This window comes from Apodemus sylvaticus, chromosome 3 (assembly GCF_947179515.1).
Source record: "Apodemus sylvaticus chromosome 3, mApoSyl1.1, whole genome shotgun sequence".
Lineage (NCBI taxonomy): Eukaryota > Metazoa > Chordata > Mammalia > Rodentia > Muridae > Apodemus > Apodemus sylvaticus.
In genome coordinates, this window is record NC_067474.1 from 58,338,248 (window position 1) to 58,357,022 (window position 18,775).

The 18,775-nt window shown below is 41.5% G+C and overlaps 1 protein-coding gene across 3 annotated transcripts in view; it reads right to left on the reverse strand.

Annotated features, from left to right (window-relative positions):
• Zbtb5 (zinc finger and BTB domain containing 5) overlaps positions 1–18,775 on the reverse strand; it is a 29,753-nt gene that overhangs the window by 10,792 nt on the left and 186 nt on the right. The window contains exon 2 of one of the 3 annotated variants that reach the window (XM_052176407.1): positions 17,502–17,561. The exons of 1 other annotated variant lie outside the window; for it this stretch is intronic. The gene's annotated coding sequence lies outside the window, so the exon portion shown is untranslated. Of the gene's footprint in view, positions 1–17,501; positions 17,562–18,410; positions 18,767–18,775 lie in introns of those variants that run through there. One more of the 3 variants, XM_052176408.1, reaches the window with a different exon arrangement.

Sequence of the window (18,775 nt, forward strand, 5' to 3'; positions counted from 1 at the left end):
TTTAAGATATAAATATGTTTTACATGTCTTGGTTATAGAGTATTGATTTGTAAGTTATTAGATATGATAAAAAATTTTTAACACTGATAACAGAAAGTTAGCTTAAAACTGGTAACTCGGGGCTGGAGTCATTCTAAAGAACACATGGCATGAGCCAACCCAGAAAAACAGGTCTCTAAAGACACTTCTAAATTGAGGTAATATTTATGTAATTATCCTAGAAACTAGACTTATAAAAGATAGAATTTAAAACAATGTACTCTTAACTGGCAGTCAAACTTTGTATGTAAAAGTAATGTTCTTGATATTAATTTTAAAGAAAATAGATTATTTAAAAAACTGAGTTTTGTTCTTCAAAATAATGGGCATGCTTTAATATTACAAAAGAAACTTAAAAATATTTAAATTGCCAATGTTCCATTAGTTGCAGTTTACAATTCAATCACAAGCTCAGGATTTTAACTCATCCATATTTGTAAAAAAAAAAAAAAAAAAAAAAAAATCAGACAAGTAGATCGGTTATATCCTAAATAAATTGTGGCACAGAAAATTCAAATAAGAAAAGATAGTTTATTTGATTTAAATGATTTTCAAAAGCTTTTTTAAAAAATGTTAATTTGTTAAGACCTCACCTTAAACTTGCCAAGGGGGAACTTAAACCTCTGTTTGGTAGTCTCAAGGGGAATACAAATCCTAATCCCCTGGACAATTAACTGATGAGGGATAATTAACTTTACAAAAAAGTCAATTGTTGGCTGTTTCACAGCAGTCCTTTGGCAAAAGGGACCATTAATGTAAATTCATATTTACTCATCTCCAAGTAAAGTTTAAACACCCTATTATAAATTTGTTGCTATGTTAATACAAAATTATAAGATAGAATCATAAAAATATTTGATAAAAGAACTTGATGAAATATTTATTCCTTAGTCCAAACAGAAATTACATTGGTTATTGCAGAATACTAATATTTGGCCTATTGCATAGCAAACTTTTTAGGCAAATTTGATAATCATTATTCCAAAGACAAGTTTTTAGAATTTGCCTCTATGCATACTTTTGTAAATGTATGCATGCAGCCAATAAAAAATACATTTGCTATATTTATAAACAGCCCATCTAATGGAATAAAAACATATATAATTAGAGCACATGTTTTGTCCTCAGTGTCCTCAATTTCTTCATGTACCACATAATAGTGTTAATCCTTGAAGACTCATAACTAATCAAGACAAATAGATGTAACTCGTATTTCTGGTTTAAAAAAAATTAAAAAATATACATATGACTACTGACAGCCTTTCAAGCTTTCTAGTTACAACTGTTTTAACAGGAGAAGCAACTAAAAATAAAATTAGTCATTGCCTATGTTGTTTTTCTATACTAAATGTTTCAAATCAGATTAAGACATATTATAACTGACTATTACAGTCAGTCATTTGAAATATTTTGTTAACAATTTAATATTAGTCACATTACTGAGATTCCTTATAATCCTCAAGGACAAGATATTGTGGAACAGGCCTATGGAACTTTAAAACAATATTTTTATAAATAAAAGAGGGGAGACTCATATCTCTGTACACCACAAAAATTTTAAAATGTCAATGCCAAGGAACTCTCTGAGTGTGGGGAAGAGGGTGTGTTTGTGTTTTTTCTGCAGGATGCCAAAGGTGCATTCTAGCTGCGAGAGTATGCTGATGCTGGGATAGAGAATGATGTTGATTATAATCATTGAAAGTGGCCGATGTCCTCGACACTCTTTGATGCCTCCTACTAATGCTAACATCACAGACATCTGCATACACAACATCCCTCTTTCCATGGCAATTTTATTTAGCTGAAAATTGGACAGATTATAAACAGATTAAAGGGGAGATATTATCTACTGCTGATCGTCTCCCTTCAGGGTGTCAAAAGGCCATATATTTAAATTTTACAGATTTCAAGTGTAGACAAGGTAGAACGTGGCCTGCCCTTTGTTTTCTTTAAGACATCCACAGGATTTACTTTGGTTGTCTGGGACCCTTGGGATAGCCGCTGGACTTCTCCTGTACAAGGAGCCATGGATATGAGCAGGAAAGAAAGTCTGCCTAGCAGCAGGATTTATATCTGGTGCTCTCTTATTCAAGTACAATCTGCTGTTTATTCTAACATTGTCTATTCTAACATTTTAAATGCAGAATGAGAGCTTAATAGCCAGCTTTCTGTCTCTCCTGGTACTCATCCATTTTCTTGGATTTCCCTCTTGAGAGAAGGGCTGATGTTGGCCAATGTTTCAGGATTGGGAAACCTCTCCTCATGTTTTTTGTGTGCTGTGTTGGGCTGTCCACCCTTAGTCCTCCTGTCTCTTCTTTTGCATTAAATTCTACAACAGTAAAATCCATGAAGACCTTTCCTATTCCTGTGGTTGAACTCTATTGGCCATTTTCCAAATTTCCTTTTTGTTATTCAGACTTTGGAAAAGGAAAATGCACTATTACTCAGACTCCATCTTCTGATATTTTTGCCACAAGAGGATATTTTATTTGGTGCAATGGCACCCTCACTAAATACTTGTCAAAAAATATAGATCCCTCCATGTTGTGCCTCCTTGTTACCTTGATTCCTCAACTAACTTTTCATACCCCTGCAGATTTTTTTATGTCTTCTGAACATTTCAAAAGAGAGAAATGTGCATTATTTTTGCCCTTTGTAATCAGCCTTTCCCTGACTTTTGTAATTTTCTAATTTTGTAATCAGACTTTCCCTGTGGTGGCTGCTGGATTGGCAGGTGGATCCTTGGGACATTCTACTGTAGTCACCAATAAGTTAGCTGAATGATGTGAATTAGCTATAGAGGCTTCTGCTGAATCTCTGGCTTCCCTGCAAAGGCAAATAACCTCACCTGCCCAAGTTACCTGGCAAGAATCGCTATGCCTTAGACCTTCTTACAGTGGAGAAGGGTGGAACCTGCCTTTTTCTTAAAGAAGAATGTTGCTGTTATGTTATGAATCTGGCCTGATAGAATTACAGGTGCATAAACTCCATAAGCTGAGTGAGGATCTACAGAGACAGAAATTTTCTAGAGCTGCCACTGATTGGTGGGAATCCTCCATGTTTTCCCTCCTGATGCCCCTTGTTGGGCCCTTGCTTTGTGTGCTTTTATTAGCTATTTTAGGACCCTTTATGTTAAATCGATTGATAGGATTTATTAGACAAAAGGTTGCCTCTGTGGCATTCAAAACCATACGGATACATTATCATCAACTTGATTTGGCTGACAGAGGCCTAGCTGAGCCACGCAATGACATCGCCCCAACCGGGGATGCATAGAAACTCAGAGCTATGATGCTGGTTCAGCACAGTGTGAACTTAGTGTGGGCACCTGCAGGGGTGTAAAGCAAAGCACTGCAGGGGAACACAACTGTCTGCTTCCGAGTCCCCCGTGAAGCACACCTGATTTGCATAGGGGTTGGTATTGGTCCTCGGACCACTCTACATTATGTGGGGGTCTCCCACCAAGATAGGTCTGCCCTTCCTCTCCAAAAGACACCAAGAGCCGCCTAAGATGTAGGAAGAACAAGCCTCTGTTCCCCACGTAAGGAATCTGGTCACTGCTTTCCCCCCTCTTGGTTAATGCCCACTCGTGCATCAACGAGACCTATAGATGTCCGCTTTCTCGCTGGCCTCACAAAAATTAAATGGAAAGGGAGGCGATGGCAGGAGCCAAACTGACCTTACTTTAGGTTTAGAGTCCATTTTAAAGATAAGCTTAGATTTTGACTTCTCAGATACAGACCTTGGAGAGACCGGGTGGTCAATGGTCACTGCGCCCTGCCAGAAGAAACATCTTACAGCTGCCAGAGATTCACCTTAGCTGAATGCCCGGACTACGTGGAAAATCCCACTTGCCTTACTTCTTCCCCTGCCTGTATAAGTTCCCTGAGAAAATATAGTTTTTGGAGCCCTAAACAAAGTTGGTCTTGGGCTTGCTTTTCGCATCTCCCGTCTCTGTTTCTCTGCCCTGCTCTCCTAGGGTCCCGTCGAAAACCCCCTGCAGGCCAGGGCACCTAAGGTGCATGGTACACACACACACACACACACACACACACACACAATTTTAAATATAAAAATAAAGTCTATAAAAGAAAATACAAGTACTTTCAAATTGAGGCAGTATTCTGTGGGAAATCACACTATGCTGTTCAACTGTGGACAGTATTTATAGTCATGGTATTAGAACCCCGGCCATATCTGAGACAGTGGGTGAGTGAGGGAGCCACATGTGCATGGGAGGCAGGGCGGAGAAGCGCTGTGATAAAGGGCTTCCCTGTAAGAATGCTACGTGATGGCCTGCCTCAAAATCACTGAATCATGGCCAGAAGCCAATGGAGAAGACAGCTCAAACATTGAAAACGGCTGCCTCAGACGAGTGAGAATTTTGGAGGAAAAAGGGTAAAACAAGGGACTGCTGGTATTTTATCTCCTAGCCATAGCCTAGAGGAACTGTGGGATTAAAAACAACATATACACAATAATGTTCATGCTGTTATAAGTCCCAGCACTCTGGAAGCAGAAGGCATTGAATTTAAGGTAGCCTGTTCTACATATTGAGTTCCAGGGCAGCCAGAACTACATAGAGAGATCCTGTCTCAGAAAACAACCAAACAACCACCCATAAATATATAAAATATATACATATACAAAATGTAAAAATCATGGTAAATCCCAGCCTAGCCAAGTCTACATAGTTAGACCCTTTCTCAAAAACACTAAAACCAAAACTAAACCAACAATGTAGTTACTGAGCACAGATAGGGAACCCCCACTTTCCAGAGTAAATAGGTAAAAGTTCAGAGCTGCATAAAGAACTAAGAGCAGCTATTTGGACCAAAGGGTATACTTTGTGACACACTGTGACACTCTACGGAATCCTCCATGGTAAGATTCTATTTGTTTGTTTGTTTGTTTGTTTGTTTTTAAGAGGGAGGGGCTGCAAGTGTGAAGGGTGGGTATGGAGGGACAGAGAGATGGCTGGGTTTGAGATGTATCATATGAAATTCACAAAGACTTGATAAAAAAGGAAGAACTAAGAGAAAGTGTAAATCTGGACCTGATTACAGAAAAGCAAGTAGCTTTCTCTTCTACTGTAGATCACAGAGGCAGTGATGTAGCTCTCCACTGACTATCATGGGCAGACTGGTGGCAGTAGTTATGCTCAAGCTCTGTGCTTGCACATTTGCCAGTCCTTGTCTGCGTATTATCTTTTAATCTATGTGTGTGTTCCTCTATGTGACTGATGGCACATACACAGCTCACGGTGGATGTCAGAGAGCGACTTTGAGAACTCGTCCCCACCTTCAATCATGGTGTCTCTCGATCCCTGATCATGTGTAAGGTTTCTCCTGCTTCCATTCCAGCTCCCACCGTGCCACTGGAATGCTAGGCTTGCACACAGGCGAGTGTCTCCAGCCTTAGGTAGTTCTGAGGATCTCAACTCACATTCCTGCTTGCATGGCAGGCACTTTCCCGCTGAGCCCTCTCCCCAGCGCTAGGTACTTTTTACTTCCATTACCTGGAACCTTCAGCACCCCTACAGGAAAGAATCACTACTTCTCAACTAAACTGCATTTCAACCCCAACTTTTTGCCCTGTTCTGGTTTGGTATGGTTTTTGAGACAGAGTTTCTCTGTGTAACAGCCTTGGCTGTCCTGGAACTCTCTGTGTACCTGCTGGCTCCTGAGTGCTGGGATTAAAGAAAGGTATGTGCCACTATAGCACGTCAGCCCAGACTCAGGACGAAAGGACTCATTGCCTTTCAACAAGCAGCAGTTGTGAGTAAAACTTGTTTACTTTTTAAAATATCAGTAGAATATTGGCAAGAAAATACCACTTTTCTATAAAAGGTCACTCGTGAAAATGTCAAGGTCTGATGCCAACCCTGCTTTCTACAGAGCACATACAAACTGAAACTGTGATCCCAAGAGCACTATTTTGAAGAAAATTTCCCATAGTCCACAGCCCTTTAACGAGAGGCTACTGACGTGGGTAAAGTAACCCACGACAAAGATTTAAATAATAGTGGAAGATAAGACAGTACTTTAAAAAAAAAAAAAAAAAAAAAAAAAAGGAAACAGGACCAGGCATGATAGCACACCTTTAAATCCCAGCACTTGGGAGGCAGAGACAGGCAAATTCCAGGACTACAAAGACCCTGTTTGGGAAAAGAAAAAAAAAAAAAGAAGTTTCCCTACATAGCCCAGGCAGGCCTCAAATGCTGTCTTCCTTGAAAATGTACATGACCTAACTAAAGTGTAGGTAAGCTGGGGATTTAGGTCAATGGCAGAATGCTTCAAGCTCAAGATTCCAGTTTCATTCTTTATTCAGAGATGTGTGTCTTCAGAGAAGAGCATTCTGAGGCAAGAGGGGAATTGGACGGAAGAAAATGGGCTCACTCTGGGCATGGCAGTGCTTGCTAGCAATGCCAGCACTTGGGCTAAAGCAGGCAAACAGTGGACCTGAAGCCAGCCAGGGCTGCTTGTGGAGAGCCCGTCATTTGTCCCAGCATTTCTAAATATAGGCTAAGAGGCTACAGAGAGAGGTTCTTAGGTACTGCCACCTGACACTAACTGAATACCCTCTAATGGTACCCACGTGCATTCTGTTTATGATCTGTCGCAGGCATACACCAGGAACTTTCACAGCAAATCCAGCATATCACTCCAATTCCTCAAGATTAAAGTCTAAAAACAAAGACTGGGAACTGGAACCATTCTGGTAGGCGAAGAGATATTCAGGAGATCCCTGAAAATCTCAGAGTCCTACCCTAGACAAAGATCCACAGGAGATTAATGACTGCAGAGAGAGGGAGGATTATCCTTTCCCAGGGGTGAACTGAATTGGTTAGCCAATACAAATGTTTCAGACCTTAATATATACACAAACAATAGCAACAAAAGACTCAGCAGGTTGTATTAATACATTTGTATGTCTATACAACAATAATAATAATAATAATAATAGAAAAAGAGGCGATCAGTTTGAGAGACTGAAAAGGGACAGGGTAGGGGCTTACTGCCCTTCTAGAAGACCCAGGTTCAATTCCTAGTACTAAAAATATAAGTCCAGTTTTAAGAGACCTGACACCCTTTGCTAGCCTGTGAGAGCACCAGGCATGAAGATGGTACACACAGACAGGCACACATGCAGGCAAAACATTCATGCACATAAAACACATAAAATAAAAATAAATCTTTAAATGTGTGTGTGTGTGTGTACATTTTTAAAAGAAAGATACTTGTGTGCTTCTGCTTGGCTATCAAATGCTATTAAACAGATGGCAAAGAAGTTAAACTGTCTTCAAGAATGCCAGGAAGAGAGAGAGACAGGGCCAACACTGAGCTGTCAGCCAGAAGAGGAACCTGTCTCCCAGGAGAACTTCCCAGTTCTGACAACTTGCACTAACATAAGTGTGTCCCTGCCACAGGGTCAGCTTCCTGTGACCTGGTGGCACTGTTCAGAAAAGGTGAAAATAAGAGCCATCCCCTGCTTTGTCTTACTACTAATAAACCCATTCCTTTTGTTTGTTTGTTTTTTTGTTTTGTTTTCAGCTTCCTAATTTCTTCCAGAAGCAGTGGTCTCATGAATCTAAATAACTCCCCTTCTACAATAACAGCAACAAAAGAAGCTACATCTGCACTGAAGGTCATCTAGACAGATAGACCTCAAGACTGTTTCGAATTGACACTGAAAATATTCTTGGGATACTTGAGTTACTGTCCACCTCCCACCCCCCATTTTAAAAAAGATTTATTTATATTTTTATGCATATGAGTGTCTTGTCTGCATATAGGCCTGGTACCCTTAGAAGCCTCTGCAACTGGAGTTAATGAACCAGTAAGCCACCATGTGGGTGCTAGGAACCTAATGTAGGTTGATCTTCTACAAGAGAAGAAAATGCTCTTAGCACTGAGCTCTCTCTCTAGCCCCTGCACCCACCTCCCATTAGTCCCTTTCAACAGCCATCTACTAACAATTTCTGTAGCTAACTTAACATTCTTGTGACTATTGGGTACAACTTTTCATATGAGAGTAGGCAGGATGGCCCGGAGGGTAAAGGCACTTCCACTTAAGTCTGAGACCGAGTTCACTGCCCAGAAGCCATATAAAGGTGGGGAGACCCAACTCCACAAAGCTGTCCTCTCAGCTCCATACATGTATCATGACACACGTGCCACCTACCCACAATAAATTTAAAACATTCAGAATGGTTTTGTTGTTGTTTTTTAAGACTCACTAAGTAGTTCTGGCAATCTTGAAAATCATTATGTAGACTCAGAATGGTCTCAAACTAACAGATCCACCTCCTGAATGCTAGGATTAAAGGTATGCACCATTATGCCCACAATACCTATGTTATGTCAAATTTAGCAGACCTTTAGTTCCTACTAACCCCAAAGCTAAGAATGTCAAAGTATCTGAAGAAGTATCTGAGAAGATAGTTCCAGCTCTGCTGATGTCCCCACCAATGTATATGGTAAACATACTAATTCATGACTTTCTTTTGTTTTGTGACCATGAAAGTTCATGTACCATCTTCCAGCAGAGTATGTTACACAGGGTAAATAATCTATGTTCACTGCTTTGACTCAGAATATACTATTTCTTATACTGTTCAGAACAAGAGCTGTGTTTTACACTGACACAGCATATTCCATAAAGGTAGAAATAGAGCCATGCGTTAAACCAAACAAACCTGCAGGTAATACCAGTGTCATTTTTAATATATGTTCTCTCTGTCCCTAAGTGCCATAGTCAATATCCAAATGCAAGTGGAAAGAGTAATGCATTTTTGTGACTCCCAGCAGCAAACTCGAAGAGTATGAATATAAAGGAGGCTTTGATTCATGCTGCCTTCATCTGTAATCCCCAACAGCAGACCACACAGGGAGTCACATGCAAGAGATTTATGCTACTGGGAGAAGCTGGAACCGAGAAGTAGAAGAGGAAAGCAACAGCAGCCAAGCAAGGGTCCAAATTTGTGGCAAATTCAGCCTTGGCCTTTTCTTTTGTTTCTGTTTCTGTTTTGTTTTTTGTTTTGTTTTTTTCAAGACAGGGTTTCTCTGTGTAGCCCTGGCTGTCCTGGAACTCATTCTGCATACCAGGCTGGTCTCAACTCAGAAATCCGCCTGCCTCTGCCTCCCAAGTGCTGGGATTAAAGGTGTGCGCCACCACTGCCCCACTAACTTTGGCCTTTTCTAATAGCAGAGCTCTGGAGTATTAAAAAAAAAAAAAAGCTTCAGGGGCTGGAGATGGCTCAGTGGTTAAGAGCACTGACTGCTCTTCCAGAGGACTCAGGTTTGATTCACAGAAACCACAGGGTGGCCCCTAACTAACTATCTATAATGAGATCTGGTGCCCTCTTCAGGCCTACAGGCATACACAGAGGCAGGCCACTGTATACATGAGCTGCAAGGAAGCCCAGTTGAAGGTCAGCTGACAGAATCCTTCCAGACATGTAAGCTTGACTTCAAGACAGTTTCAGCCCCAGCAACTGTCTGATGCTGACGACCACAAACCCCAAGGATCATGTTGAGCCTACTCACCCTCCAAAGCTGTAAGATATAACTAAATAAAGCTCTAAAGTAAGTATCCCAAATGGTAGGAAACCTGTTAACATCTCCTCACACACCAACATTCAACTAAAAGCTCTTTTGGGCACTCAGTCAGTTGGTCGGTCTGTCTGTCTCTCTGTCTTCTATGTCTTTGGAGGAAATTGCTTTCTTCCTCCCCTCCAGCCCCCTGACAGTCTCATGTAACTATCTCCTCACCCAAGAATGACCTCAAATTCTGCCACAAATGCTGGGATTAAGGTATGATTTCAGGACCACTCTACCAGCTGAGCCCTCCCTACCCACTCTCATCCATGTAGTAAAGGCCACACTGCCCAAAGTTCAACAGACCATTTAGAGAGGCCTGACCAGCCTGATACCCACCACACAGGAGAGTTACAACGACCCAAGCCACATAGTTAAAGTCTGCTCTGTAAGCTTTTAATTGATGCTATCAAGGAGATACTGTCTATACCTAGATAACAAACTGTGAGGAGGATTTAAGTCTAGCATTGAGGGTAGCCATTTTACCAACTGGAGAATATGACCAAAGCAAGAAAAAGCAGTGTTCAAAGAAAACATCCTAAAGATATCAAAACCCCAAGACCCACTCATGACTAAAGCTAGTATCATCATAGAACTTCTTGATTTCAGGACACAATGAAGTCTCCTTTTCCCTTAACCTATCAATGTGCTTTTTCATTACTATAATGAGATATACAAGCTCATGTATAAAACACCTCCGGTCAAAGCTCTGCCAGCTATCTCACCTCAAAGCAGATGGCATCACAACGGTAAGAATAAAGCAAGAGGAAGAGATCGCAGGAAGCCAGAGAGCCTGACATCGTAACATGGCCACTCTGGGGACCAAGCTTCCAAAACATGGATCTCTAGGCAACACATTTAAGCCACAACCAAACTACAGTGCTTGGCTTATGTCGATGTTTGCCATGAAATCAAAGATGAGGTTCAAATTACACTTCCCAGAAATATCTAAGAAACAACTATTTTAAAACTGTTTTGAAGGTAGGCTGGAAAGATGGCTCAGCAGTTAAAGATCCATCACAAGCTGCTCTTCCACAGGACTCCAGTGTGATTTCCAACACCCACATAGCAGCTAACAACCCTTTGGAATTCCCGTTCCAGGAGTCCAGTGCCCCCCTCTGGCCTCCTTGGGAACCAGGACACACACGGTACACAGACATACATAAAGGCAAAACACTCATACCGATAAAACAGAAATAAATTCAAAAACTTTTTTTTAAAGCCAGGTGCGATGGAACACATCTGTAATGTCAACTCTCAGGAGGTTGAGACAGATGGACACCAAGTTTGATGCCAGAGTAGGCTGTACAGAGTGAGTTTCAGACCAGCCTGGCCTACACAGCAAGACACTGGTTCTATAATCATGACTATAACCTTTTGAATAAAAGAGGTATTCTTACATTTCTCTTAATTTGTAAGATATAAAATTTGCTACTCTATGTTCTGAGAGAAGACAACTGGAAGCAACTCTAAGAGAATCTGAGGTCCAGTCTAACAGCTTTAAGGGACTGACCGGAGGCTCGGTGCTTAAGAGTGCTTGCTGCTCTTACAGAGGACCTTAGCTTGCTCCTAGCATCACGCCGGGTAGCTCACAACCACCTGAAACTCCAGCTCCAGAGAATCCATGCCTTCTTTGAGCCTCAGCAGGATTGCACATGCATACATATAAATAAAAGTAAATCTTAATAAGTATAAATAAAAAATAAAAGTTGTGAGTTCTCACTGTGAAGGCAGGAGTTTTACCCTCAAGTAGCCTGTCTAAAACAGGGTGGGGATGGAAGGCTCATGTTTCTTAAATAGACTTCAAAATATGATTCACTATGGGTCTATAAGGCTGGAGGTACAGCAAACAATCTATTGCTTGGTACCTCTAACCCACAGTAGGTGTACAGTACAATTATTATCTGAAAAACATTTTCAGTAATATCTAAACTAAGTATAATGAAGAAAATGCATTAACACCATTGCTCAGAAGATTAATGTGAGTACTCAAAAAACTGGCTATTTTCTCTACAGATTGGCTTCCTTAATAGTGTTCTACTTAGTCCAATAAAATATCTGCTGTATCTTAGGAGAACAAGCCAGTTGGTGATATACACTTAGAACTATTTGATTATATAGTGGCATACAGCTTTTCAATAACATACCTAATTCATAAAGAATGGCACACACACACTCAAATATTATCTACCACCATATCAAGTGATCTCCTGCTGTCTGCCAGCCAAAGTTATGTATAGGATGCATCTTAACATTCTAAGGAATTTATTTTGTTTTTTGAGACAGGGTTTCTTTGTGTGGCACCCCAGCTAGCCTTGAACTCAAGTGCTGAGATTAAAGTTTTTCCCCACCCACCACGAAGAATTCTTAACATTTACTGTGGAGATGGGCAACATCCTGTCAGGAAAAGAACTAAAGCCTGACAGTGGTGCCACACGCCTGTAATCCCAGGACTTGGGAGGCAAAGACAGGCAGATTTCTGAGTTCAGAGGCCAGCCTGGTCTACAGAGTGAGTTCCAGGACAGCCAGGGCTACACAGAGAAACCCTGTCTCTAAAAACAAAACAAAACAAACAAACAAAAAAAACCCAAAGAACTAAAGAGCACCTTTCCTCCATTTTTATAGAGAAGATATAATTGCAAAGCATTATCAGAGAAGAAAACTGGGGAAGTTCCACTTGAGCAGACAAGTGGGGTATGGAGGTGGGGTTTTGAGACAGGATTTCTCTGTGGCCCTGGCTGTCCTGGAACTCACTCTACAGTTTATAGGCTGGCCTCTAAACTCAGAGATCTGCCTGACTCTGCCTTCAGAGTGCTGGGACTGAAGGCATGCACCGCTGGCTAGTCAGTGAGTCCTCTGTCTCCCTCTCGCCAGTACTGGGTAGTAGACAGACATGTGTTGTTACATTAGCTTTTGTTTTTAATGTGAGTTCTTAGGACCAAACTAAGTCCTACACTTGCATGGCAAGCATTTTACAAACTGATCTATCTCCTTAATATCACAGATTTTTTTTTTTTTTTTTTTTTTTTTACTGTTTAACATGCTCAAGATAAAGTGTTATGGAACAGAGATTTTTCACAGCAGAGTGCTAAAAGTCACAGGCGTGATGAGAATGAGACACATACTGGGTGTTTTACACAGTGGTAAGTGTTATGTGTAACAGGGAAAACTGGAAAACACCAGGGTATCTCCAGTTTCTCACAACTTGGACAAAAGTGTGAATTTGTATAATCAGATACAAATATGCTACCTTAAAAAAATAAGAATAAAGCATTCTCAGCACCCACAGACTCTAACTCAAGTTCCTGTGGACCCAACACCCTTTCCTAGCCTCTTCATACATAGTATAGACATTCATATAAGTAAAACAGCCACACATATAAAATAAAAATAAATCTAAAATACTACTAAGAAGAAGTAGGGCTGAAGAACTGGTTGAGTGATTACCAGAATTTGTAGCTCTTCTAGAAGACCTGGGTTTGATTCCCAGCACCCACATGGTAGCCCATAATCTCCTGTGTATCCAATCCCAGGGGATCCAACTTCTTCCCTCCCTAGACACTGCTCAAAGGTGGTACACAAACAAGCAGATAAATAATCCATATACATAAAATAAAAATAAAGGTGGAAGCCAGGCAGTGGTGTTGCACACCTTTAATCCCAGCACTTGGGAGGCAGAGGCAAGCGGATTTCTGAGTTCGAGGCCAACCTGGTCTACAGAGTGAGTTCCAGGGCTACACAGTGAAACCCTATCTCAAATAAATAAATAAATAAATAAATAAATAAATAAATAAATAAATAAATAAATAAATAAGGAAATTAATCAGTTAAAAGTAAAGTAAATGCAGTGTCCAACACATACAATCTCAGCACTTAACCTGGGAGGCAGCAAGTTAAGGTCATCCTCCAACACATGAGGCCAACCTGGACTGCATGTGATCCAGTCTCAAAAGGGGGAGCAGGGAGGAGGCAAGATGGCTCAGCAGGTGAAAACACTGATGTGCAAGTGAGCAACCAGATTCAATCCCTGGACTCCACGTACAGGTGGGAGGAAGGAACAGATCCCTGAAAGTCTTCTCCACACCTGCAGGGGCGCACACTGCACAGACAGCTTCCACTGTGTTTTACCCCAACAGCGGAGTTTACTTCTTGCTGGGCACCACGGCATATTTCTATAATTTCAGTACTTACAAGGCAGAGAGGCAGGAGGCTAGCAACAAGTCGAGACCAACCTTATCTACAGAGCAAGTTCCAGGCTACACAGAGCTACAGAGGGAGACCTTGTCTCAAAATAAGGAAAGAAAAAGTAAGGGAAGGAATTTTTAATTTTGTTTTGTTTTTCTGAGATAAAGATTTCTCTGTGTAGCCTTGGCTGTCCTGGAACTGGCTCTGTAGATCAGGCTGGCCTTGAACTCAGAGATCTGCCTGCCTGTCTCCGGAGTGCTGGGATTAGAAGTGTGTATCACTTCCCTTTGCTAGAATATTATTTCTGAATGGGGGTTGAGTTGACATTTTCTGACAAAGAAAGTAATGTCTAAGCACTGGGGACAATGATATTTATAGTGCTGACAAATAGGCTTAACTGATTCCATTCTGTCCTTCTCTAACTTTTGCCGTCCTGAGTTCCTGCTCTGCAGTTCCCTTGGATTCTAGAAATAATATGACTGATAAAAAATGTCTTTAGGACAGAGAAATGGAATTAACCCTATCCATGCTAAATCTAGCTGGACTAGGTATCCCAGCCCCAAATGGGAGCAAATCACCCCCAAGATTGGAACAGAGGCTATCTCCTAAAGCAAGAAAAATCTTCTTATGGGAAGCAGATGCAAATGCTGATAGGGGCAGCAGCTGTCCTAGATCCATTTCCAAGAACCAGAACAAGGACAATGACCAGTCAGACCACTGGCCTGACCAATAATACCTGCTCTGTCAGCTGTGCAAACCCTCTGTCTCTGCCTGTTTCCCTTTCCTACAAAATCTCAAGTTCTTGTCTGCTGATACAAGACAGATCTGAGATTACTGAACCTGTCTGCCCTCCCTGATGTGCTCGCACTGATTAAAGCTGCTTTTCCACCCTCCACCAATGCTGTGCTTGGTTGGCAGGTTAGGCCAGGTGGGACTGGCCTACTGGGGCTTCTAGAGGACTTTTGCTCTACATCTCTAGTAATAATCTCCTATCAGTAGAAAAATAGGAGAGAAAACATTAATTTCTTATATTGAGTTTGCTTTTAAAGCAGTATGAGTCACTTAAAATTTATAATGATCAGTATTTGATCATGTTGAACTGCTTTTGACCTTCTTTCTATTCAATAAAGAATAAGATGTATATTGTAGTAGATGTGTTATGGGTGTGTGTGTGTGTGTGTGTGTGTGTGTGTGTGGACTTTTGGGGAGGAGGACACAGCAGGTTTCATTTCCTTGTTATCCTTCCCTGACCACCCTGTAGTAGAAACTAAAAAGGGATTACAAAAGGTGAATGCCTTGCAATTTTAGAGAAAGATGATGTTGAGCTAATTTAAAATTATGACTGAATAATTAAGATGCACTGAAAAATCAATTATACCATGTTAACAGTATCATATACAAGGGGGAAAAACAGGAAGCAATCAACTCTAATCGTTTTAATTTGAAAAGCTAACTATAAAGGATTTGTAAACCCACTTATTGAATATAAAAAGTTACAGATTATCATGTATAATTTCCAAAAAGCACACCACCATTTAATCATTCATTAAAGTTTACAAAGCAAATAGTTTGTTAATTTCCATTTATATAAGGAAGAACCTCACTCCCAGTCAGCTCTTCTGAGTAACAAACTTCCTCAAGAGCATAAAGGCAAATTTGTAAAACTCGCTGATTACAATTACAATGAAGTAATTGAGGATGGGTCTTTTAATTGCACCACATTTTATTAAGTCTAAAATACCAGTGGTTATAAACTGGATTATTTTGTGTAACAAAAGAAAAGATCAAAAGAATACTGTCATTTTCGTTTGATTGAGACAGGGTCTCCTGACCCAGCATCCAGAGTGCTAGAATTGAAGGTGTAAGCGCACATACAAATATTATCAATTAAGCTATAAAATGCTTACTTATGCCATCCTATCTTCAAAGGAAGTAAAATTTAATAAAATTAGTGTCAGGGCTGGAGAGAGGGTCAACAGTTAAGAGCCCTCTTTCAGAGGACCCAGAATCAGTTCCCAGCATGGCATCTCATAACTGCCTGTAACTCCAGTTTTAGGGGACCCCACGCCTTCAGACAGACATATAGGCAGGCAAAACACTAATGCAAATTATTATTACTTTTATTATTATTATTAAATTATTTTTAAACATAGTTTTAGAGTTGAAGAACTACTAGAGCCATAACATATTCAAATATGATAGGAGATCAAAAGGAAACTTATCTACAGATAACATAAGCTTGAATATTAAGATCCTATCATCTCTTCTATGTTATAATCAAGTCAGTTCTCCAACAGAGTTCCTAAATCTGTTTAGGCCAGTAACAGCTTTTGAAAACATTTCCTTCAGTTGTTAAGAGCTTTTGGTGCTGCTTCTAGGAATTTGGCATTTGTCACTGGGATCGGACAAAGTAGGCTCAGAGAAGAATATTAGAAACAGGGACCATGGGGCTCTCTCTGCTTCCGGCTTTGCTTGATTACTGCCTTGTGTGATCTCTTTACTACTTCGCTTGATTACTTTGTCTTTGATCTAAGAACTGATCATGCTTTTTGGATGTACCTAGAATGATAAAAAAGCAGACTGGGAAAAAAATAAAGCTGCTTCAGCCTCAGCACTGGCTGGAGTCATGTTATAGTGGTGTCTATTTCTTTTCAATCCTTACTCCCTCCCTTGACTGATGGAGCTGGACAGGTCATTCAGTTGCCTGAAAGTCTGTCTATGCACTATGTGCATGAAGAGGCCAGAGGAGGGCGTGGGATCCCTCGGGACTACTGTTACAAATATGGATGTGGGTGCTGGCATCAGAAGACCAGGCACTGCTCTTAACCACTGAGCCATCTCTCCAGTTCCAGTAATTAAAACTTTTTAGCAAAGAGAATGATAACTAAAGGCCAAAGGTATGCCCAGGACGCTGTAAGGAGCAGGAACTCTAAGAGGCATCTGGTCTTTGAGCATAGAAGGTCACCTCAGACAGACAAAGGTTCAGCATGGTGCTGCACACACTCACTCCGTCCCACCCGACACAGGGAAGGAAGGAGTCAGCAGACAGCGTCCCCATTCCAGAGGGCAAGTGCAGTCAGAGCACACACTCACAGCTAACACAAGGAAACCCGCACTTACAGCTAATTTACATTCTGAGAAATTAGCTGAGTTGCATGTTGACATGGAAGCTATATCTCGGGTTCTTTTTCCCCTTTCTTAGGAAAACTGGAGGCTGACTCAGGAGTCTGTCAGCACCACGGCACCTTCTGCTGCTCTCAGTTAACACCAAACACAGGATTTTTAATAGGATATAATTCATGTTAAGACCATTAAATACTAAAGCGTGCATTTTGCTGTCCAAACAATTTTTAAAAAAAAATTCTTACCCTTGGATAGTCTAGAATAGTCTCTTCTGAACACACTGACCCCTAAAATTGAGAAAATGCCCCATCTATAAAATGCTTTTCCCCCAAATATCATTACTCATCAACTCAGCAGAATTCTACTACAGACACATTAACTACCTAGAATAAAAATGGTCAGCACCCTAGCAGACAAAAAAGTTTTGTTTTCACCCGACTTTAGGGAAGAAAAAAAAAAGCTAATCTTCAGAAAACAGACTTCTCACAAAGTCCTAGTTCATTTATTTAGCAAACCCTCAGAGCCCAGAATGAGCCCTCGATCTATTGACCTTACCTGGCAGGTCACCAAGGCTGCAGGCAGCGGCCAGCTGTCTCTCTCGTCTTCCCAAGCTTGCTGAGATTTCCAGGAGGGTTAAAGTGGACAGAGAGGAAGGCCTTCCTTTAGCTTACAAGCTTTTCTCTAACACTCTCCTTTGCCCATCTGTCCTTTCCCTTACCCAGTAAGCCTTTAGCTTCCAGCCAACCACAAGACTTTTCAGCAAATGAAAGCAAAAATCTCTGGCAAAATAATGGAGTGCCCAGTCCACTTTTTAAAACCATATAAAGCACAATATGTCATATAAAAACAAATCACGAACGAGTAAGGCATAGTATTCTCTTCAATCTCTAAAAACCTAAATGTATGAACTACAACTCAACAGTACAAGAACATATTTTGGAAATATTTTTCTTTCAGTCTTTGGAAATTACGAAGTCTATTAAGTTAACCAGACTGAGAGCACACTACTAAGGTATTCAAGACTTTGTTGAGTCTTTGACCCATTTTCCTCAAAAACAAAAACAAAAAACCAAAATGTGGCTCCTACTGAATCCTCCACGATGCTGGGACACAAATTGACCATAGTAAGTGGCACTTTAGAAAAACAAAGCAGAAACCCTTAACCGGCTCCCTTATTTCTACCGTTGTTTATGTGCAAAGCAGTCGGTCCTCCAGGGGAAGATGGGACCGCTGTCTCTTACCACCGCACCCCACAGCTCCTCGCACGAAGCCTGGAAGAAGTGGCCATTCGATAAATGCCTACTAAACACTTTTGTCTAACAAGTTGAGGCATCCCCCAAACGCTGACTCCACCCCTGCTGTCCGCCGCTGGCTCCCGAATCCAGACAGCTTATGGCCTTGCTCTGATGAAACGAAACCTCATCGTTCAGGAGGACCCAGGACAGGAGCTAGAGAGCCACTCGCCTCCATCCCGCAGGGCAGCTGCTCCCCGGCTCATCCCGCCAGGATGCAGATCCGGAGCGGGTTCCCACAACATCCCGAGAGGCTCCATCTCCAGCGGGAGACCTGCAGGGCGCCAGTGCCTGCCCCACCCCGCACAGACAGCCGGGCGTCAGGACACAGGGGACGCCTGCGCACAAGAACCGGGCTACCACCCGCCTGGCCAGACCGAGGCGAAGGGTAACAATACCCCTCAGCAGCCAGACAGGGTGGACAGACAGCCCCGGTGTGTCTGCGCGCTCCCCGATGCTCCCCGGAGCTCAACCGCCTGCACGTGAGCGCGCCGCGCGCGCGCGCGACAAGGCCACTCTAGCTGATAGGGTCGCCTC